The sequence below is a fragment of the Hyaena hyaena genome, unplaced genomic scaffold (assembly GCF_003009895.1).
Source record: "Hyaena hyaena isolate Hyena2069 unplaced genomic scaffold, ASM300989v1 scaffold_36, whole genome shotgun sequence".
Taxonomy (NCBI): domain Eukaryota; kingdom Metazoa; phylum Chordata; class Mammalia; order Carnivora; family Hyaenidae; genus Hyaena; species Hyaena hyaena.
The window spans coordinates 4,314,229-4,338,255 of record NW_024080668.1 but is presented as its reverse complement, the minus strand read 5'-3'; the positions used below and the strand labels follow the sequence as shown (position 1 = coordinate 4,338,255).

At 41.4% G+C, this 24,027-nt stretch overlaps 1 protein-coding gene and 1 pseudogene across 17 annotated transcripts in view; one reads left to right on the top strand and one right to left on the bottom strand.

Annotated features, from left to right (window-relative positions):
* Positions 1-24,027, bottom strand: part of NCAM1 (neural cell adhesion molecule 1) — a 309,548-nt gene that overhangs the window by 271,876 nt on the left and 13,645 nt on the right. The gene's annotated exons all lie outside the window — the stretch shown is intronic.
* Positions 17,516-17,713, top strand: LOC120229932 (annotated as a pseudogene).

The window sequence follows — 24,027 nt, the reverse complement described above, 5'->3', positions numbered from 1 at the left end:
GTTTCTCCACATCCTCACCAGCATCTCGCGTTCTCTGATTTGCTCATTTTAGCCACTCTGACTGGCGTGAGGTGGTATCTCAGTGTCGTTTTGATTTGTATTTCCCTGATGAGAAGGGATGCTGAGCACCGTTTCATGTGTCTGTTGGCCATCTGGATGTCCTCTTTGGAGAAGTGCAGTTTCTATATAACACAACGTTCGGTAGGAAATGTAGAACGTTATGTGCTCACTTCTTACAACCATGCAAAGTGTACAAACATAGAAAAAACTTGGGAGTAAATTTAAAGCTATAAGCAGAGATTGTAATTAATTATATTCCCTTTTTGTCTACCACGTTGATTTAGTGTATAATGATTTCTTTTTAATATTAGAAGAGTGGACAGAGTTTAGAAGGGGAGTGGTAGGCTGTCAAGTCCAAATGGCACCGGGAGTCTTGACTTGCACAAAGAAAGCGCAGGTCTCGTGTTCAATGAGAACTCAGGGTCTGGGCCCTTCTGGCTGTCAGGAAAGGCTGATTGATTACTTCAACAGAACCAGCCAAACAGAACCAGATAGGGGTCAGTAGATTTTTGCCTCTGGGGCCATATTACATTTATATTTGAGAGATGTCCAAAGACATTCTCCGCAGCTTCAGGCCTCTGCATTTCCCTAAGGACGGGTCTACACTGGTCAAATAAATCAGAAAACAATCACACGCCACGCCGATCTGTTCCATCTCCACCATTGCGAAGTAAGGTTCACAACTACATGTTACAAAATCATCCTTTCTCCATGTAAAGCACAAAAATAGATGTCAGCAGTGTGCTAACTAGTGCCTTAATCCCTGCTCAAAATAGCACAGCCTAAAAAATAATTCTGGCAGTTCTCACATTATAATATCAACAAAAACTCAAAGTGGATGGCACTTTACAGTATATAAAATGCTGTTGTAAACATTAGTTTATGCCACCACAAGATTCTTACGTTAGTTAAAATTCAGCTTAGCTTCCATTAAAATGGAGTGTCAAGTTCTAGCAGCTTTCTAATTGCAAGGAAAAACCAGGCAATTAAAAGAAGTATACTTGGAAGAGCTACTTCTCAGCTATGATATGGAAAATGAAATCACTAAAGCCAGCAATTCTTCTAATCCAAAATTAGGTGGGTGGGTATCAAATTCACCATAAAATCATATTATTTTTCACACATCCTTTTAATGCTTATAGAGTCTAGGGGTTGGGGGTGAGGGCACAATTTACTATTTGTTCTACTTAAGGTCAGACCAAAGTTGAACAAAAAGAGCTTACTTTATCATTCCTGAACAGAACAATTCAACTTGCACATCTATTATAATTCAGCAGACTTTAACACAGTGTTGGCTATATGCGCCAAGCTCCAGGCTGTATACCAAGATAAATAAGACCAGGTTCCCAACTTTAGGGACTGAGGAAGGGCCACAGGACAGCCCTATGAAGCCTGAGCTCCAACTCCACATCTGAGCCCTTCTAACTCTGCATGACAGAAGACAGAAGCACAGAACTATGAGCCCTCCCTTCCCAAATAAAGAGAAATGGTAGGTCATCATTGGAGAAAATGCCCAGTATCCCCAGTGAAGAAATGTAGAAGAAAACCATTTCTCCTTCCACTCAGGTCTCCTCTGTTGCAATGGGACATTATAATATCCCTTATAATAAAGGGACAACGTGAAAATAAAGGGATGGCAGGAACACGAAAGCACAGGAACAGACAATGGGAAGGGAGCCCTCAACAAACAAGGGTTAGAACAGATCCCTACAAAAGCAGGTAGAAAATGGTGCCTAAGAAGCAGGGCAAAGGAAGTCCAGCAGAAGATATACTTTGGGGGAACTCACAGTCGAGGAAGGAGCAGACTTGCCTGCAGACACCCACGAACATGACTGCCAGGCACTCTGAGACTAGGGAGCCTGAGATGCAGGGCTGACGTCAGTGGGGACTAATGAAGAATCACAAACTGGACTGCCTTCTCCTCTTCCCCACCATCCTATCTCTGAGGGCTAACTTTCTGAACCTAATAATTCGAATACAAGAGGATTTCCCAAAAATAAAGGATGTTAAGTCTTCTCATCACATTGACCCATCCAGTAATCATGGAAAATGAATTCCAAAGATCCACACTTAGATACATTGTATCAGAATGTTCAGAACAACAAGGATGAAGAGAAGGTCCCAGAAGTTTCCAGAGGAAAAAAATGAAGACATTTATGGAGAATGGAACTTAGACTTGCATGAGAACTTCTCATGAGAATCATGCAGCCTAAAAGACAATGACAAATGCCTTCTGGTTCTTATGGGGAAATTATTTTCGGTCTATATGGGTCCTATCTGGTCAACCCTGTAACCCATGGGACAGAAGACAGACATTATCAGACATGCATGGGCAGAATAGATGTTGTTAGAAATGGATGGGTTGACAATACAGAAAGTTTACCTTTCATGCACCCTTTCTGAGGAAATTACTTGAAAATTTATCAAACGAAGTTAGGTGGTAAACAAAGAAGAACCAAAAAATGTATGAAGTTCCAAAACCTGGATTCAGACCAGAAGAGCAATGAAGGGTCGTCCCGGGGGGGAGGGGGGGGGCAGCTGTGCACCCAGTCTGGGGGCAATCAACACAGTGAAGCAGCAGCAGCAAAGGAAATCATGAACTAGAAAACTACTCATACTGAGAGTGAAATTGCAAGTTAAAAGTCCCAGAGTCTATTCTAGAAGGGCTGCACCAGTTTCCATTCCCAACAGTGGAGGAGGGTGCCCGTTTCTCCACATCCTCGCCAGCATCTAGAGTCCTCTGATTTGCTCATTTTAGCCACTCTGACCGGCGTGAGGTGGTATCTCAGTGTGGTTTTGATTTGTATTTCCCTGATGAGGAGGGATGCTGAGCATCTAGGAGGATTAGGAGGAACTTAACTGAGGACCATGGGGGAGAAGAAGAGGGGCAATAGTGGGGAGAGGGAGGGAGGCAAACCATGAGAGACCCTTGAATGCTGAAAACAAACTGAGGACTGATGGGTGTGGGGGGGGAAGGAGGAGATGGGCATGGAGGAGGGCACTTGTGGGGATGAGCACTGGGTGTTATGTGGAAACCAACTTGACAATAAAATATTTGTAAAAAAAATAAATAAAAGCCAAGAAACTAGTTAAAAAAAAAAAGTCCCAGAGTCTATTCTAGCCAAGAACTGTACCAATCTGGCCAGGTGTCTTATCCTCACTTCTTCATCTGTAAAATAAGTTAGATAAGCATAATAATCCCTAAGATCCCTGACATCTCTGCTCATTTTGTTGGTTTTACATTTCAGATCATTCACTAGTGAAAATGTAATAACAAAGGGTCGCCTAGTGAATGCAGCCAGTTCATAACCATTAACATTCAGGGCTGGTAAGAATCTGACCAAGTATAATGCTCCACTGATCGCATTGCATTATGGACCCCGAGGGAAGTGACGAAGGCTTTTTCAAAGTGCTGCCACTAAGTTCTAGCTTACATATTCAATCAGTTATCTGATGTGTTCCACTGGTAGCCAGCTGAGGAGATACCATATGACGGTCCCTGTCCTCAGACTGCTCATGCCATAGAAGGGGAGACTGACCAGTAAATAAGGTGAAAAGTACTCCGACGGAGTTAAGTCTATGCTGTTAATGGAACAGAGGATAATCAGCTCTGCTAAAGGTTGTAAAAAGCGGGTAGGGAAGGAGAGAAGAGAATTTTGAAACATCTCCTGGGACCCAAGTGTGAATAAGTGAATAAGAGATTCCTTAAAGTTCATCACCCTAAATTTGGCTCTTTAATCTAGCCCGTTGAGCTACTGGACCCTGATCCTATTAGCCATCATTTATCTCCAGGTCATGGTCCGCGCTACCTGCGCAGTACTGCCATGTCAAATGCTGATTAAAAAGATGAATAAGAAAATCCTGCCAACGCGGGACAGAGCAGGACATCCCCTCCAAGCTGCTGACGGGTGTGGTCACTGGACTAATTCCTCGCACCTAACTTCCACTCCTCCACATGACCATGACAACCCAATAGAGACTCCATGTGCAGTCTAGAAGTCTTGCAGAAGAAAGATCTGAGGTCTGATACAAACTGTTCATAGCAAACCTCCAGGGATGTTGGCCTTCTTCTCTGGGCTCACATACACACGTGTGATTTTCTTTTTAAGTTTATTTATTTTGAGACAGAGAGAGAGACAGAGACAGACAGAGTGAGTGGAGGAGAGGCAGAGAGAGACAGAGAGAGAGAGAGAATCCCAAGTAGGCTCCGCACTATCAGCATGGAGCCTAATGCAGGGCTCAAACCCACAAACTATGATCTGAGCCTAAACCAAGAGTCTGATGTTTAACTGACTGAGCCACCCAGGCACCCCTGCATGCTTGATTTTTAATTTGTTTTTTAAATTCAGGGTACCTGGAGTCAGTTAAGCACTGGATTTGGCTCAGGTCATGATCTTACAGTTCATGAGTTTGAGCCCCACATGAGGCTCTGTGCTGACAGCTCAGAGCCTGGAGTCGGCCTCACATTCTGTGTCTCCCTGTCTCTCTGCCCCTCCCCCGCTTGCGCTCTCTCTCCCTCTCTCTCAAAAATAAACATTAAAAAAATTTAAAGCTTTCTTAATTCTTCAAATATTTTAAAAAACTTGTCTAAGGTCACCAGTCTGAAGCAGTATATAGACTCTGTCTTCTTTACATTTAGGGGGAAAAAATCAGAATTTTTGTTCATTTTCATTATTTCTCAAGAACATTTTTGTAGCTGTCCAAAAATCTTATTTGCAGCACCCTTTCAGTATCCTGGAAAAGACTTTCATTCACGTTAGGGTATCTGAAATCAACTAAAGCTAAAAAAATCTCTCATCCATCAGCCATGTTATTTGCCACCAGCGCTAAAATATTAAAGTCCCAACAAGAAATTGGTTTGTACTGAAAACAAATTTCTTCATCTGAATGAAGCCAAAGTGAACGGATAAAAAAGAGACTAAAACTCTAAGCCAGGAGCATGATATTAAAATGACGGCTCTGTGGTTTTACTCTTTTGGAAATATACACAAAACATATGATTTGCTTAAATGACTCAGTAGCCATTTTTAGTAAACATTATATATAAAATGCGTGCATCCCCAGAACGTGGGTGTGTGGCTAGGCTCTGTCCTTGGTCTTCTGCGCTTCTCTCTCTAAGGGGGCTTACCCTCAGAAACCCATCTCCTATTTAAAGGACTGTAGATCTGATGGCCAACAGCCACATGAAACGATGCTCAGCATCCCTCCTCATCAGGGAAATACAAATCAAAACCACACTGAGATACCACCTCACTCCAGTCAGAGTGGCTAAAATGAGCAAATCAGAGAACTCTAGATGCTGGCGAGGATGTGGAGAAACGGGCACCCTCCTACACTGTTGGTGGGAATGTAAACTGGTACAGCCCCTCTGGAAAACAGTGTGGAGGTTCCTCAGGAAACTAACAATAGAACTCCCCTATGACCCAGCAATAGCACTGCTAGGAATTTACCCAAGGGATACAGAAATGCTGAGGCATAGGAGCACATGTACCCCAATGTTCATAGCAGCACTCTCCACAATAGCTAAAACATGGAAAGAGCCTAAGTGTCCATCAATGGATGAATGGATCAAGAAGATGTGGTTCATCTATACCATGGAATACTACATGGCAATGAGAAACAATGAAATCTGGCCATGTGTAGCCACATGGATGGACCCTGAGGGTGTTATGCTGAGCGAAATAAGTCAGGCAGAGAAGGACAAATATCATATGTTTGCACGTATAGGAGGATTAGGAGGAACTTGACGGAGGACCAAGGGGGAGAAGAAGGGCGGAAATGGTGGGGGAAAGGGAGAGAGGCAAACATGAGAGACTCTTGAATGCTGACAAAAACTGAGGACTGATGGATGTGGGGGGGAGGGGGGGATGGGCATGGAGGAGGGCACTTTGGGGATGAGCACTGAGTGTTAATGTGGAAACTAATTTGACAATAAACTATTTGTAAAAAAAAAAAATAATAAAAAAAATAAAGGACTGTAGATCTGTGTCTGTGACTTCATAAGAATCCCAGGCCTGTATGTCCATCTGTCTGTTTGGCTTTTCTCCCTAGACAGTCCACTTAACCTCTGGGTCACCTTGCTTCAAGCCAAACTATCACTTTCTGAAACAATACAGTCTCCTCTTCCTCTCCTCCCTTCCGTTGCTAGTACCATTCTTTCTTCCTGTTACCCTAAATCATCAGTGATGTGGTTTAAAGGGTTCGGGTTCAGAGCCGATGGCCAAGAAAGAACTCTTGAGATATTTTTGGTGCAGAAAGGTGTTTTTATTAAAGCATGGGACAGGGCCTTAGGCAGAAAGAGCTGCACTGGGGTTGGGAACAGTGAAAGATTATATATCTTTGGTTTGGGAGTGGGTTAGGGATACCATAAGTCTCTAAGGTATTTTGGAAACAAGGTTTCTGGGACCTTGAGGGGCTAGCTGCTCTCAGGAAAAGGTATTTTATTACCTGAGTAATAAGAGTTTAGCAAAAACTCAGTCATGAGATCCTTCAGATGTATATTAGGGAACCATATGCTTAGAAGATGATTGCCAACCTGTACCTTGGTGTGTGTGTTGGGGGGAGCGGGGAGGGAGGAGAATAAAGATAAAAGAAGTTTCCAAAGGAGTTTAAAAAAACTTTTAATAGTTAATTGTCAAGCTGGTTTCCATATAACACCCAGTGCTCATCCCCACAAGTGCCCTCCTCCATGCCCATCACCCCCCTTCCCTTCCCCTCCAGCACCCATCAGTCCTCAGTTTGTTCTCAGCATTCAAGAGTCTCTCATGGTTTGCCTCCCTCCCTCTCCCCCACTATTTCCCCCTTCTCCTCCCCCACAGTCCTCCATTGAGTTCCTCCTAATCCTCCTATACATGCAAACATATGGTAGCTGTCCTTCTCTGCCTGACTTATTTCACTCGGCATAACACCAAGTTCCATCCATGTTGTTACACATGGCCAGATTTCATTCTTTCTCATTGCCACGTAGTATTCCATTGTATAGATGAACCACATCTTCTTGATCCATTTGTCCATTGACGGACACTTAGGCTCTTTCCATGTTTTGGCTATTGTTGAGAGTGCTGCTATGAACATTGGAGTACATGTCCCCCTATGCATCAGCATTTCTATATCCCTTGGGTAAATTCCTAGCAGTGCTATTTCTGGGTCACAGGGGAGTTCTATCGTTAATTTTTTGAGTAATCTCCACACTGTTTTCCAGAGGGTCTGCACCAGTTTACATTCCCACCAACAGTGTAGGAGGGTGCCCATTTCTCCACATCCTCGCCAGCATCTAGAGTTTTCTGATTTGTTCATTTTAGCCACTCTGACTTGTGTGAGGTGGTATCTCTGTGTGGTTTTGATTTGTATTTCCCTGATGAGGAGGGATGCTGAGCATCGTTTCATGTGTCTGTTGGCCATCTGGATGTCCTCTCTGGAGAAGTGTTTGTTCATATCTTTTGCCCATTTCTTCACTGGATTGTTTGTTTTTTGGGTGTTGGAGTTTGGTGAGTTCCTTATAGATTTTGGCTACTAGCCTCCAAAGGAATTTTTATATGTTAAAGTAGACTTAAAGGATCCTGGGGTTGGGGGGAGAAGGGTCTGGCTAAGACTGCCTTTTGACCTTAGCAAAGTGTCAACACTGCGACAACTGAGCTCCCGGAAGAAGGTCATCCTGCCTGTTTCAAGGACTTGTCAATGTACTGTGGGCAGTAAGGAAAATTAATTTTTCCTTTGGTTTTGTTCCTCACATCAATCACCACTGAAACCTAAATCATGGCCACTCTTCCCTCTTGTCCATGTCCAAGTCAGGGCCCGAGTTCATCAATCTTCCCACTGCAGTGTCTCTTACACAATCCTTTCCTTTAATTCACACAACCAAAACTCAAATTCAACAACTCAACATCAGGAAAAAAAAAATAATGCAATTAAAAATGGACAGAGGACATGAATAGACATTTTTCCAATGTGGACATATAGATGGCTAACGGACACACGAAAAGATGTTCAATATCATTAATTGTCAGGGAAATGCAAATCAAAACCACAATGAGGTATCACCTCACATCTGTCAGATGGCTAGAGTCAAAGCAAAGCAAACAAACAAGCAAATCAAGAAATAACAAGTGTGTTTGTGAGGATGTGGAGCAAAAGAAATCCTCTGCTCTGTTGGTAGGAATAAAAGTTGATGCCGCCACTGTGGAAAACAGTATGGGATCCCCTCAAAAAATTAAAGACAGAAATACTATGTGATCTAATTAATTCCACTACTGAGTATTTACCCAAAGAAAACAAAAACACTCATTTGAAAAGATATGTGTACCCCTATACACTATATATCACTATATATATACTATATAACGCTATATCTAGTGTTGCTTACAGTAGCCAAAATATGGAAGCAACCGAGGTGTCCATCCGTAGATGAATGGATAAAGATATATATACACACACACATATATATATAATATATGGAATATTAGCTATAAAAAAATGAAACCTTGCCATTCCTGATATGGATGGACCTAGAGAGTATTATGCTAAGTGAAATAAGTCAGACAGAGAAAGACAAATGTCACATGATATTATTTATATGTGGAATCTAAAAAAATAAAAAACGAATAAGCAAACAAAAAGCAGAAACAGACCAATAAAAACAGAGAACAAACTGATGGCTGTCAAAGGGGTGATCGTTGGGGGAGGGAGGGAAATGAGTGAAAGGGAGAGGGAGATATAAGCTTCCAGTTACGGGATGACTTATTTAGGAAGATAAAAGGTACCGGGTAGGGCATACAGTCGATGGTACTAGAACAGCGGTGTGCGGTGGCAGCTGGTAGCTACTTTTGTAGTGAACACAGCATCAGGTACAAACGTGTCCAATCACTATGTTGCTCACCTGAAACTAATGTAACATCATATGTCAACTATACTTAAATAAATAAATAATGTAAAAGAAACTCCTATCAACCTCCTAATCCCTCGTTCTACCCCTCCCTACTCAGCCATCATCTCTCCCAACTTCCAGGAGAAGGGCAACAAGTCCATCTCTCTGAAACACGCCCCCATCACTGCATTCCCAGGCTCTCCCGCCTGCAGTGACCCCCCCCAGCTTCCCCAGCAGATGAACGAGACCACCCACAGCTTAACCTTCAAGACCTTCCGTTCTTGTTTACTCCCTGCCACCAAACCTTTGCACACGCACTCCCAGCTGGAATGCTTTCTACAATTCAATTCAGTAACATCTATTTAAATCTTTAAATCCTTTGCAGCTTGCCTCTCAGTTGAAGGTATAAATACACACAGTTTGCAGGAATGAATGTGTGCCTCTGATGAGGGAGACTGGAATGAAACGGAGTCGAGTGGGAGCTTACTGGGCACTGCAGATGACATAAAGGTTTGTATCATGTCCAAACATCTGAAAAAAACTGCATCCCCATTTCCAATCAAAATAAGTTATGCACCTCTCTGGGAGAAATATCCTATTACAGGCTGAATACAGCCCATATCACTAAATAAGCATCTCTGAAAAGGGACATAAAACTTCACCGTTTTCTTTATTAAATATTAAGCTCACTCTAAAAAAAATAACGAGCACCTAATGGGAGTCAACTAATTTCATTATAATTCAAATAACCTTTGATCTTTGACCTTCATCTACATGTCTAAAATGTCTTATTTTTAAAGAGGATTCTTATCTGAAATGCTTGGGAATTTTGCATTAAAGAAATAACTTAAATAAGATGAACTTTCAAAGATCCTTCAAATTCCTTAATTCCCCAGGGGTTAACCATCCTTCATGGCTCCCTAAGTAATTACAGGAAGGATAGGGTCAAATGCATCTCTTTACAAAGTATTCTGGAAGAAAATCCACAAGCTCTTTAGAGCAGTTCCACATTGCTCAAGATCTTCGGTGAAGATTTCTTCTTCTAGTGAAAGAGCTGTCCTACCAAATTCTCACCACTGTTCTAGAAAAGCAGGGCAATGTTTGCCAAACAGGATACATGCCATCTAAGAATTATTTAACCATCTGCATATTAATCACCACAACATTCTGTAACTAACATTTTATTTAAGATCGATGAGTAAGTATCACATGCCAGGAAATACATTTTACATTCATCTGAGCCCGGCTCTGAAATTCAACAATATGTACTGTGCACTGCTGTATGATTAACCGGACCAAAAACAAACGAACACCTTTCTCAGCAACTCGTGAATGAAAGATTATGAAATCCTGGAAAGCATACCAGTTACATTTTTCTCTATACACAAAGAATGGATAGTAAACTTTAAACTGTCAAAATGGTACATGGGGGAGCGGGGAGAGCATCAGGTAGTATCCTACTACGACGGTGAAGCTAGCTATTAGGTACAGGGGAGGGGTGATTCTCTGTCCTCTGCTACCCTAAGTAACAGTTCACAAAGTGAAAGGAGAATCTACTCTCATCAAGGAAGATGTAAACAGAAGACACGAGTGCTTCTCCTGTCCTGGGTGACAGATCGCCATTTTCAGGTGCTAGGTATTTTTTATTGTGCCGGGGGTAATCCTGGCATGCTCTTACTCGGTAGTCTTTTCAAGAATATCCAAAAAAGACTATTTCAACTATACTCATGAGGATGTAATGCACACAACCTAAACATTAACAGGAAGAAAGGATAAATATTAAAAGTACTAGGATTTACTAGGATTAAAATAAACTTTCATGGTTACAAGCAAACTAATGACTAATGCAATTAAGGGTCCTACAGGAGTAAAAAGTAGAGTGTTCACACTGGAGTTATCAATAACCATGATGAACATCTTTATTTTAGGCTAGTGCCTTAGAGACCAGTGAAAAACAACAAAAGAGGAAGAAATAATAAAGAGATGGAAAATGTCTGACTCCTCCATCAGACCGTGAGCTCCTTGAGGGAAGAGCCCTCTTCCTCATACTTGATCCCCATTTCCTGGCACGGTGACTACATTTAGTAGAATAGACAATCTGGGGCAACTGGGTGGCTCAGTCGGTTAAGCGTCCGACTTCAGCTCAGGTCATGATCTCATGATTCGTGGGTTCGAGCCCTGCGTCGGGCTCTGTGCTGACAGCTAGCTCAGAGCCTGGAGCCTGTTTCAGATTCTGTATCTCCCTCTCTCTCTGCCGCTCCCCTGCTCACGCTGGCTTTCTCTCTCAGAAATAAATACAAAACATTAAAAAATTTTTAAAAAAGAATAGACAATCTAATTTTCTTCTGAATAAATAATAGCAGTAAATCTATAAATACTATAAAAGTATTATATCACAAAATCACTGAATCATAAATGCTGCATTTTAATAAATATTACACAAAAGCACTCTGATCATTTTAAAACATCATATGAACATGCAGATAGTCCAATGTAGTCTTTTAAGACAGTTGAAAACATTCTTAATCTTTCTTCATTCGTTCATTCAAAAAATATTTATTGAGCACCTACTATGTATGGGGCACTCTGTTACGATAGGAGTATAATAATGACCAAGAATTGTGTGGTATCTCCCTTCTCAGAACAGCCTGGTGGTTGAGGCTAACAGTTTTGCAAACAATTACAGTAGAATTGGTGAGTATTATAATACATATGATAAGACTCCAGAGAGGTTATGGAAACAGAAAGAGGCAGTGCCTAATCCAGACTTAATAGGTCAGAGGAGACTTTCCTAGAAGAAACCACATGTATAATAGGAAATCAAAAAGATCAGTAAGAATTTGCCAGGCAAAATGAAGATTTCCTGCAGAGGTAACAGCCCAGAGTCAAGGCACGGAGGTAGAAGCAGCATGGCTACACGGAGCCCATGGGAGCTAGGGCTGGAGCTGATGGGTTGGGACTGGAAGCGAAAGAGAAGATGGGTGGGGTTGGGAAGAGGAAGAGAAGCCTGATTATGAAGGACCTCGTAGGCTACGTTAAGGAGTTGGGATTTTAATCTAAAAGCAACATGCAGCTACTGCTTCTGAGGCCTGCGTAGGAGGCATCACTTCATCAGATCACACTTGTTATACCATCCTGACTACATTACAACAGTGGAGCTCAGAGCATGATGCCCAGATGGGCAGCCTCTGGACATGTTAGAGACGTACCCTCGGAATATGCTAGAAATACACATTCTTGGGCCCCACTGCAAACCGAAAGAATCAGAAACTCTGGGGATGGAGCCCAGAAATCAGTATTTTAATAAATACAGGTGATTCTGATGCACAGTACAGAGATGGCAACTGAAGATCAGACAAGATAACCCAGAGAAGGTGTAACAGAGAAGAGGGGCAGGGGGGGCCTTGGGGGAAAACCAATGTTTAAGAGACAGCAGAGGAAGTCAGAAGAATATGGGGCTATGGAAGCCAAAGGCAGGTGCAGGTTGGGTCAAGTCTGTGAAGAAGTTGGGTAAGTCAGGGACTGAGAAGCATCTCTCTTGGATTCAGCAAGGGCAAGGTCATCAGTGAGTCTGGCAAGAACAGTCTTGGTGGGTGGGGCTTGAAGCCTGACTGTCGAAGTAAGAGACTGGATAGTAGCTGAAGAGGACAAGCAGTGAGGGAGGGTATATTTAGGCTGAGGAAGACTTGGCCATGTTCAGATGACAGAGAAAAGGAGCCAGTAGAGGGGAGAGGTGGCAAGGTGAACTCTCTAAGCAAGTGGAAGGGGACGTGACCTAGGAACCGGCTACACAGGATCAGCCTTGGACAAAACCAGAGTCACCTCAGGCACCATCACAGCATGAGGAAGGCAAAGATGGATGTGGGCACGGGAGTGCTGGGGACAGCATTCTCCTGTGAGGGCTTCTCTTCCCTCTGCCGAACAAGAGGACAGGTCATCTGCTGAGACGGGGGCCGGGGGGCGTGCTCAGAGGCCAGACACGGCTCCTATCAGGGGGGCAACAGTGAAATCTGGAAAATGAGCTGGGAGAGTGAGTGAGTCCCTGGTCTACAGGAGACGCAATGGGACATAACAGTCAGACAGTGGCAGCGGAGCCCAAAGAAAATTTACAAACTACGGAGATATTACGGAGGTAGAATTACCAAGAGTTGTTGATGGGTACGTTACAGGGAATAGGAGGAATGTGTCTAGCCGGGGAGGATTGGTCTAAACAGGGTGCAGAAGATGGGTGGAAGGTGCCTATTCACCGAGACGGCGAGCAGGCATCCTTATCTGTGAAGGGGATAACATTACCTCCTTCACATACAGCCACTGGAACGGCTGATGGAAAACACATGCCAAGAGCGAAGTCTGCTACTCACAGAAGCACAGAGCAAATGGTAGCTGTTGTAATTATGTCGCTCTTAGAGCAGAACGCTTTGAATAGAACAAGCACTCATATTCGTTGAATGATGACTGAATGGACAAATGAATGAAGATGAGTGTAAACAGAAGGAGATGATATATTTTCACCAATGAGACTATAACAGTTACTTATCAGATAGTGGCTTTCCTACTCTTTGTTGATTTTGTGGAATTGGGGGGATTTTTTCCATAAGATAAGGTTTGAAGTATAGGAGTATCTAAAGAAATGAATCATGGTATCTCCTTTACTTAAATCCCATCTCCTTGCCTTGAGGATATCAAACGTGATGCAGTGTCGTTCACTCACCCTAACACTCCTGACGCACCCCGGGGCGCAAACCGCCCACACTGCTGCCAGCCCCTCCCACCCTGATCCATTCCTTCCCTCGACGCAGGTCTCTGCCCACCCTGCCTGCTCCTCCTGGCCCTCCGCACCTTCCTTCCAGCTTCCAGACCCTCCCCTGCACCATGCACCGGTCACTGACCCTTCCTGGCTTAGACTCCTCCAAGGAATTCCCAGTGCCGCTTTCACTAGTGCGTGCCCCTTTCCCTTTCTTTCTTTTTTTTTTTTTTAACTGCAGTAAATATATAACCTAAAACTTGCTGTTTCCACCATTTTAAGTGTATGACTCAGTCGCATTAATTATATTCGGTGTCGAGCCAACAACACCACTATCTATTTCTGAAACTTTTTCATCACCCCAGACAGAAGTTCTTTATGCATTTAGGCAATAAATCCATCTACCCCAGGCTTCTTCATTCTACTGTCTGTCAAGGTCAGGGACTACCGTCTATCTTTATGACACTGCCTATTCTAGAAATGTCATACAAGTGGAATCGTACAATATTTGCCCTTTTGTGTCGGGTTTCTCTCCCTCGGCATCATGTTTTCAAAGTTCACCCACATTGTAGCGTGTGCTACTTCATCTCTTTTCGGGGCTAGCAGTCCACCGTACACAGGCGCCACATTTTGTTTATCCACTCATCTGCCGATGGGCACTTGGGGTGTTTCTACCTTTGTACTTTTTTGAGATTGTGAATAACAGGACTGTTGGCTGCTGTGAACACAGGTGTACACGTATCTGTTTGAGTTCCTCTTTTCAACTGTTGGTGGTATATGGTGTATGCCTAGTTGTGGAAATGCTGGGTCACACCATAATTCTATGTTTAGGCTTTTGAGAAGCCCCTGTGCCCCTTTTGATAAATACACAAATCTCACGCTAACTTTAAGACCCTGATGTGTTGCTTCCCCTCACCCCCTCGCCGTGTACTCTCTCCCTTGGAAATCGCCCAAAGCCTTAGCCCAGCTACTGAGACTGTTCGTGGTCTGGGCCCTCTGTCTCCCACTCCTACCCCCCCGCCCTCCTCTCCTATGTTCTAACCAGGGTGAACCCCTGCAGTTTACTGATGGCTTTGCCCCTGTACATGCCAACTCTGCCCTTTCTTGCTCTCCGTTACCTACTCTTGCTGGAAGAAACCGTTCAAGCCCTTCTGAACACTCTCGGGTCTCCCACTGCACCTGCTACCAAGAGGGCAAAAATGACCATGATTCTGAATTGTTCAAAAGGATAAAATCTACTCTGGCAGCTCTCAGCTCACACACCTTGCAATCAACCAAGCCTACGGTGTATAAAATCTCAAGAAGGTATGAAAACAAAACTTCACTGGCATAAAATTTCAAGGTCAGACTACAGTGGGTTATCCAAAGGAAACTTCATCTATTTAGTGGAACATAATTATAGTGTAAACCTGTGCTTTTCATCATTAAAACACTACTAAATACCATATTCAACATTTTCTTTGACTCCAAATGCCTCAAGGAAAGGAATTACATCCGATTTAAATCTTTTCATTATGAAATTAATACACATAGAATAATGCATAATATGAAATACATGGCTTAGTGAATTAATATGAGAAAAGCCAAGCACCCACCTTCTAATTCAAGAACTAACATACTGTCAGTTCCCCAGAAGTCTCTCTTATGACCCTTCCCCTTCTTCCCTTTCAGGCAGCTGTCTTTAAGAGGGTCTATTTCTTTAAAAGATAAAGAGTTCCATCCTAGTTAGGCAACGAAAAGTTTATGAAAGAATAAAGCACAGTTCTGGCTGTCATACATGGGATCCTATGGTATATCATCGACACATGCGTGGGGTGATGGTGTTAGTATCACAGATATGCATTTTACACCATCTTCTGTTTTGTCTTTCAAAATAATTAAAATTAATTTTACTAAAATGGTATAGATTAAGTCTTTGGTAATTTCACTCTGGCTTTCAGAGATTCCACTGGAAAAAATATCTATGGTTTGCTTATTTCTTTCCAAAAGACAGCCTATACCAGCTGTGGGGGGAAGGGGCTTTATCAAAATATAATTCACATATCATACAAATAACCCATTTAAAGTACACAATTCAATGATTTCTAGTAGATGCTCAGAGTGACACAACCATCACCACACTCTATTTTGACACACTTCATCACCCCAAAAAGAAATCCCTCACCCATTAGTAGTCATGTTCCATCTCCCACCGATCCCCTAGTCTTAGGTAAGCACCAATCCACTTTCTGTGTCTATGGAGTTTTCTATTCTGCACATTTCATACAGATGGAGTCACACGATCTGTGGCCTTTTGTGATTCACTTCTTTCACTTACAATGTTTTCAAGGTTCATGCATGTTGGGGCACATATTGATACTGCATCCTTTTTACTTCTGAACAATATTTCATTGTACGGACATACCACATTTTGTTTATCCATTCATCAGCCAATGGATGCTTGGGTTGGTTCTATGTTCTGACTATTCTTAATGCTGCTATGAACATGCAGGTGTGAGTTTTTATATAGATGTATGCCTTCACATGTGGAGGCATGAAATTGATGGTCATATGATAATGCTGTTTAAGATCTGCCAGACTCTTTTCCAGAGAAGCTGATCCATTTCCATTCCCCACCAGCAATGTATGAAGGTTCGATATTTTCACATCATTGGCGACACTTGTTATTATCTGTCTCTTTGATTATAGCCATTGTAGTGAGTGTGAAGTGCTATATGACCAACCAATGAGTCACTGCAGTTTTAATTTATATTTCCCCAACAGGTAATAATGTGGAGCATCTTTTCCTGTGCTTATCAGCCATTTGTATATCCTAGCTCTGGGTTTTTCACAGATACCCTTTGTCAGATTGAAGAAGTCCTCCCTACTCCTAGTTTGTTGAGTGTTTGTATCATGAATGAACACTGCATTTTATCAAATGCTTTTCCGCCTTTATTGAGATGATCATGCAGTTTTTGATACCAGCTGTTTTTCTCGGTAAATAATTTTTCATACTCATGAAATCTATGCAATCCTATAAATGTGTAATGCATTTCATATTTTATTAAAGGGTTCAAATTTAAATTATTAAGTATAAACTCTAAAAACTATGTCTACAACAAAAATTATGGGGAAGCAATTCATTAATATATTTATTTTCAAAGAAAATTTTCTATGAAATCAATCTAGAGTCTTTTCTGAATGACAGAAACTGTGGTGTGTTTTTGTTTTTTCTATTAGCCTAAGTTCTGTGGTCCTACTTTTTCACACTACACCTTGGCTGCTTCTATTCTTTAGAATGACACCCCAAATGTGCTCGCTTTGGCAGCACATATACTAGAATGACACCCCAAATACACACTACATCTGTGGAATACTCGTATAAGCCCAAATTAAACACAATTTTTTACACGTGATTATTTCAGAAGTAATTCAAATAAAACATAAAGGGTGATCACCCAAGGATCTGTGTTCAACCATCAAACAACCAAATCCGTCTACCTAAGCCAACTGGTTTTTAGTAACATCTGTGTACAACCTTTTAAATCCGTTAACTACATTCGAATATCTAACAAAATCTAGAACAATAGGCTTTGTCTCCATGATTATGCACGATCATTTTGTCAAAACATGTGTACACAGATAATGGCACATTCCCTCCCTTGTAAAATTCCAAGTCTAATTGCAAACACCGTATACTGTGTAGAAATCCATGCAAGATGTGAAAACCACGGAAAGGATATCAGAGCAGTACCAAGTGACATGCCTCCCATCCAACTACTGTACGTGTTGGGGGTCTGGAAACTATACTGGCTCACAGAGCTGTGGCCAGGGTGGCTAGGATTCCAAGATCATAAAAAGGCTTCGTGAGCTTTGCGCAGTGGCAGTATCGTAGCCAATGAGGTTTATCCAAGGCGCGATTATTGCTAAATAAAAAGGCTTCGTGAACATGTGTCCTCCCGCGGTGGAAGCCACGCATGTTGACAGCGGCTCTCTCATCCTGTGAGCTCTTAGGAAAGGAAAGCTTCAATAACATTAAGAACATTTCTACTGTTTATTCTCAATGTTCATATTCAGCCAATAAGTCTTAAAATACACGGAAGCAAAAACAAAGGCCATTATTATTAAGATTATCTCAAATATATCATTTAAAATAAATGGCGGGAGTGGGGGTGGGCACGGAAATGCTTCCTGCAAAATGTTAACTAAATCACGTATTTTCTCAAAAATAAAATACTACCACATCATCTACTCAGTTGTGTACCATGCTTTCCCACCTAAACCCTAAGACAACCTACTAAGATTCAGATTTTTTTGGTTCATGTTGAGTTCTGACCTCCAACACTGAGCGTATTGCCAGAATTGCAACTTCATTCTTTTGGATGCAAAACCAGAAGAGGTCTCACGAAATCTGGGATCTCTACAGGGACTCGGATGTGTCTGAGGGAGACCAGGCACTTTCTTCCTCACCCCGGCGGTCAGGATCCTGACTCACTGGGATCGCACCACACGAATTACAGTGGCCAAAAGGGACTCTTCTTCCACCAAACACTGCACTAATTCTCCAGCATTCAGCGTTTCCACTTGAATGGAATAAAAACCCTTTTGAGAACAACAATTACAATCCCCCCATTTTTTTTCTCAGGCGCACTATTGGACTTCTCAGGGCCCGCACAATGCAAATAAGGCAGGCTTCCTTTCAAAGAGTGATTAGTATGCAAACACAGCCTGCTTTTTTAGTAGGATGTGAAGAACCGGCAACAAGCTTTGCTAAACCCAGAGGTTTCGACAATTATTTCCACTGTTTATTTTTCAACAGAAGATTACACAATAACACCAAAGGCGTTAGCTCTAGTTTGCCAATATTTTGTAAACAATGACAAGTTAGATTTTTAAACCCTTTGTGTCATATTTAAAGCTATGGTCAACTACTGATTCGAATACATTCATTTCTTCCCCAAACTCAACTTGTATGAAATGGGATTCAAGCTCTACCTTCTTTTTACGAAATTGCTCTTCATTTTTCAACAGAGAATGATCTGTCTAGTGCGTACCTTTAGAAAGCTCGTCATTTTTAAGATTTACTATCAATTCCAAAATAAGACTAAGAAATTATGTTGTTATGGTACTCTGCCCAACTTGTATGTATCTTTATAATAAACCTTGTAGCTTTCCCAAATTATTGTTAAATTCAACATAAAGGCCATGATTTCAGAGAAAATTAAATGAAATTTCTTTAGCAAAAGAAGATGGAATCTGGGGCCCCTGGGTGGCTCAGTTGGTTAAGCATCCGACTCTTGATATCGGCTCGGGTCATGATCTCAGGGTTCCTGAGCTCAAGGCCCTGAGTCTTGTGTTGGGACTCTCTCTACTGCTCTCTCTGCCCCTCCCCTACTCTGTCTCAAAAATAAATAAACATTTTTTTAAATTAAAAAAAAAAAGGATATGGAATCTTTGTGCTACAAATTATGTCCATATGACATTTAATCTCAAGAAAATAACTTAAGAAGCATTTCCAATTGCATGGTTCCTTGGTGATTTTTTATCGAAGTTTCCAAGAAATTGCAAACCTACTGGATATGACGCTGTCCCTTCCTTAATAAACACCTCGCTTGGAACATTATTTGTGTCTTTGCCTATCTCTACCTACAAAGTCTCATGAAGAGATTCTAATCAGACAACTACCGGACATTTCTATCTACGGTGTTAAATAACAATAACAATCATCGATGATTCAATCATTTTGCTCTGGATATGAATTTTTTTAATCCATGTTTTAAACGTTAAAATGTAAATTTTCTTTTTATATTCTTTTAAAAACTCCTCTATAGCAATCCTTTTTAAAAATTATTTACTTATCTTGAGAGAGAGATAGAGTGCGCTTGCACATTTAAGCAGGGGAGGGGCAGGGCAAGGGAGAGGGAGAATCCTAAGCAGGTTCCATGCTGACAGCACAGAGCCCAATGGTAGGGCTCGAACCCGCGAAATCGTGAGATCATGACCTGAGCCCAAATCAAGAGCTGGACGTTCAACCGACTGAGCCATCCAGGCGCCCCCCATATAGCGATACTTTTTAAGGTCTAATGTAAGATACACATGAGATGGCTTCAAATTTAATTTCAGTGAAAATATTTCAAGAATAGATGTAGGTCAATAGGGATTATGGCATTTTAAAAAAAAGTTTATTTATTTATTTTGAGAGGGGAAAGGGACAGAGAGAGAGGGAGAGAGAGAATCATAAGTAGGTTCCACCTTATTAGCCCAGAGCCCGAGGCGGGGCTCAATCTCATGAACCGTGAGACCATGACCTGAGCCAAAATCAAGAGTCATATGCTTCACCGACTGAGCCACCCAGGTGCCCTAACATAGTGATTATGGCTTAAATCAAACCCATCTTCCTGCCAATAGCCCCAAGCCCCAGGACAAATGACTCTGTCTGCTAATAAGGAGCTTACTCTGACATCTGCATGCCATCAGTCTCCCATCATTTCAGCGACACCGGTAAATCACTTGAGATATTTGAGTTTCCTTGTGAAGTTCGGGTCCAACCAGTGCAAGTCACTTATACACCTGGATTCTCCCAACAGCATCAGCTATGTAACCAGCCCCACGTGTAACTGCAGGTTTACACGGTTTTCTAACACCAACACATTCGCTGGAGGTTTACGCTGGGTTTTTTTTGCAAAAATTTTCAAATTCTAAATGAAGAAATTTGTAACAAAAAATTTGTAACAAAAAACAAAAAGAACTGACTTATTTGTTCTGGTCTATAAATAAGCAAAACAGATGAAAGTGAAGACCAACTTAACAATAGAGAGAGCTCATCATTTTAAATCTCTCACGCTGAGTTCGTTAAAAGAGAATGTAATTTTAAACTCACTTATCACAAAGAAAAAGTTTAAGATTTAGAAACGCATATATGGGGTGTTGAAATAATTACACATATTTACAAATTATGTTTCCTTAAAATATCCCCCCACCACACATTTATTGTTATTGTGTTTAAATAAAGTAATTTAACTGTCTGACTTTGTGATAGTTATTCTCTTAATATTGCACAAGGCAGCAGAAATATAACACAGAATAATGTATTGATTTACCCCCCAGTGACTTCAAAAGGATCTGTCATGAATATCTCTAGAACACCAAATAATAAATGATCATCTGGGTTACTGGTTTAGACACAAAATTACACATAGATATCCAAATCAATTAGTGTGCAAAATATTTGTCTTCTAAAAAAAAATCTCTGTATCTAACTTAGCTGTGAAGAAGTATTTGTAATAATAAAAATATTGTTTTTATGAGAAGGGAGGAAGGGAATGAACTGTCTGCATGACCAGTTATCTTAATTGAGTCTGACCGATCATTTAAATTCTGATTCCAAAGCCAATTTAGCTCAAAATGACCTCAAATTGTAATCTAGGGCAGTTAACGGACTCATTTTCAATCTCATATCTTCAAAGAATACCACACGATGTCCCTTTTCTGCTTCATTATGACAGATGGTTGTCTTTAATGAAAATTTTAAATTTTAAACATGTCATGCATAACTTTTAACTTACATACACAAAAAGGGGAAAATTGGAGAAAGGAATAAATAATTCTTAGTTATCTTTTTCTGACATTTCAAGGTTGTCTTTGGTGTCATTCCAAAGGAATAAATATTACACATGTAACCAAAAACAATTTAGAAAGTGGTCTAGAATTTTTTACAAAGCTACCGAATACATTCATCTTGTATCTCCAACGTGCAGTCCAAATCCATGGAACACTGGAGTTCCTCCATAAATATTGGATTAAGTGAATGTTTCTAATCAATGTTCCCGCTACCCAACAAGGCTGGGATACAGCCATTTGCAAATGTGTTCATGAAACTGCTCTTCTTCTGGTTCACAGTGTCACTGCCAAGCCCTGTCTTTATATCCAAGAGATGTGGAATTTCAGGCACCCTGGAATCTTTTGAGGACTTCCTAGTCGAGGAAAGGCTCTTCAAAACAGAACAGCCTCCTCACAACTGGCCCTAACTCCCTAAATTGTCCAGTCCCTCTAGGTTGCCTTAACATTCATCTCCTTAGGTCTTTGCTTTTAATGCACCCCCTGGAAAATTAACATTTTCCTTTAAGAATTCTGCAAGCTTTGGGGTGCCTGGGTGGCTCAGTCCGTTAAGCATCTGACTTCTGCCCAGGTCATGATCTCATGGTTCTGAGTTCAAACCCTGCATTGGGCTCTGTGTTGACAACTCTGAGCCTGGAGCCTGCTTTGGATTGTGTCTCCCTCTCTCTCTGCCCACTCCTGCTCATGCTCCATCTCTCTGTCTCTCAAAAAAATAAATAAATATTGGAGCACCTGGGTGGCTCAGTCAGTTGAGCGTCTGACTTCAGCTCAGGTCATGATCTCACAGTTTATGAGTTTGACCCCACATCAGGCTCTGTGCTTACAGCTCAGAGCCTGGAGCCTGCTTCAGATTCTCTGTCTCCTGCTCGCTCGCTCGCTCTCTGCCCCTCCCCCACTGTCTCTATCTCTCAAAAATGAATAAACGTTAAAAAAAATTTAAAAATAAATAAACATCAAAAAAGAAGTTCTGCCAGCTTCCTTAAATCTGAAAAATGCCATGCTAAAACATGTGAGATGAAAGGTTTCAAATGTGTGTTCTGCCTTGTGCCAGCTGTGACCCCTGAAAGAGACAGGTCATCAGAGGTTCTCGCCGGCTGCTTCAAAATTAAAGCCAACAACCCTTCTCATACCACTAACGTCAACCCAACACACATGCACACAACTGTAAGCCACACGAGGGTGAGGGCCCTGTATCTCATCTCCCATGTTGAACTCTTCTTCACTCCAGGGAGACCAAATGTTTATTAGCTGAAGAGGTTAAATCCCAGGGAATTTGTTCTTGGGGAATGCCAGGCATTGTTGAGAGCAAAGTGTCCCCACTGAAAATAGAGGGATTCAGTGAAATCTCTACTAGGGAATAAAATATTCTCAAACCATTCAGCTCAGAGAAAAACAAAAGTTAGATCTATACCTCACAGGCTGCAAAATACTGGACTCTCTTAAACTGACCAGCCCCCAAGAAAAATGCAGGTACTAATGAGTGGATGTGGACGTTCCCCACCACATCCCAGCTTCCCAGACATTCCCCAGCTTTTAAGTGTCTCACTCCCAACTACTAACTGGTGGCTAAGGACCATTATAATTTGAGAAATAAAATGCAACAATATGAAAGACGAGGAGATACTAAAACAGATAATAAAGGGAAATTCAGAGGATAAAGAGATAATATAGGATACAAGAAAAGTTTTCTAAGTTTATTCAGAGAGAGAGAGAGAGAGAGAAAGAGAGAGAGAGACAGCACGAGTTGGGGAGGGGCAGAGAGAAAGGAGACAGAGAATCCCAAGCACACTCCGTGCTGCCAGTGCTGAGCCCAACATGGGGCTTGCACTCACAAAACCATGAGATCATGACCTGAGCCAAAACCAAGAGTTGGTGGCTTATCTGACTGAGCCACCCAGGTGCCACCAAAATTTTTTTCTAAAACGCTCAAGAGACATAAAAGATGTTGTATCAAGGAACAGGAAGAAGAAACTACCAAAAAGACACTCAGACAATAAAACAGAATTCTTAGAAATTAAGAATACATTAGCAAAATAGAAAATCCAGTATGAAAATTGTCAAGAAGTTGACAAAACCTCCCAGAAAGTAAAGGGTGAAGAGCTTCAGGGACAAAGAAATGAATGTAGGAGAGAAAAGACCAAAAAAAAAAAAAAAAATTAGATGAGCAATCTAACTTCTCAATAAGAGCTCCAGAAAAAAAGGGAGAGAAAACAGAGATATGGAAATATCAAATAAATAGTGTAGGAATATTTCCTAGCACAGAAAAACATGAATTTCCAGATGAAAATGGCCCACTGAGAAGCGCCCCCCCATAAATAAAAGCAGACTTACAACATGACACAGCATTGTGAATTTCAGAACACTGTAGACAAAGGGAAGATCCTAAGATCTTTTAGAGGAAAAGTAAGCACAGTTTTTACAAAATATCAGAAATCAGAAGGCACTAGACTTTCCAAATGCAACAATGAAAGCTAGAAAACATGGGGCAATAACTTCAAAATTCTTTGGGATAATTTCCAATCTAGAGGATTGTATACCAGGCAAATATAAATTAACTGCTGCAAGCCTAGAAAACCAACAGTCAAAACTGAAGAATGAAAGTAAGGTCTAGGATATATGTCTTCTGAAGATGAAAGAAAACAGCCACATTTGAACATATTGAGAGGGAATTTACATGTCAGTCTGAGAACTGGACAATGAATTAATGACAGGTATATAGAAAATTAAGCAAAGAAAAACTAATGCCATCATAAACTTCAGGAAA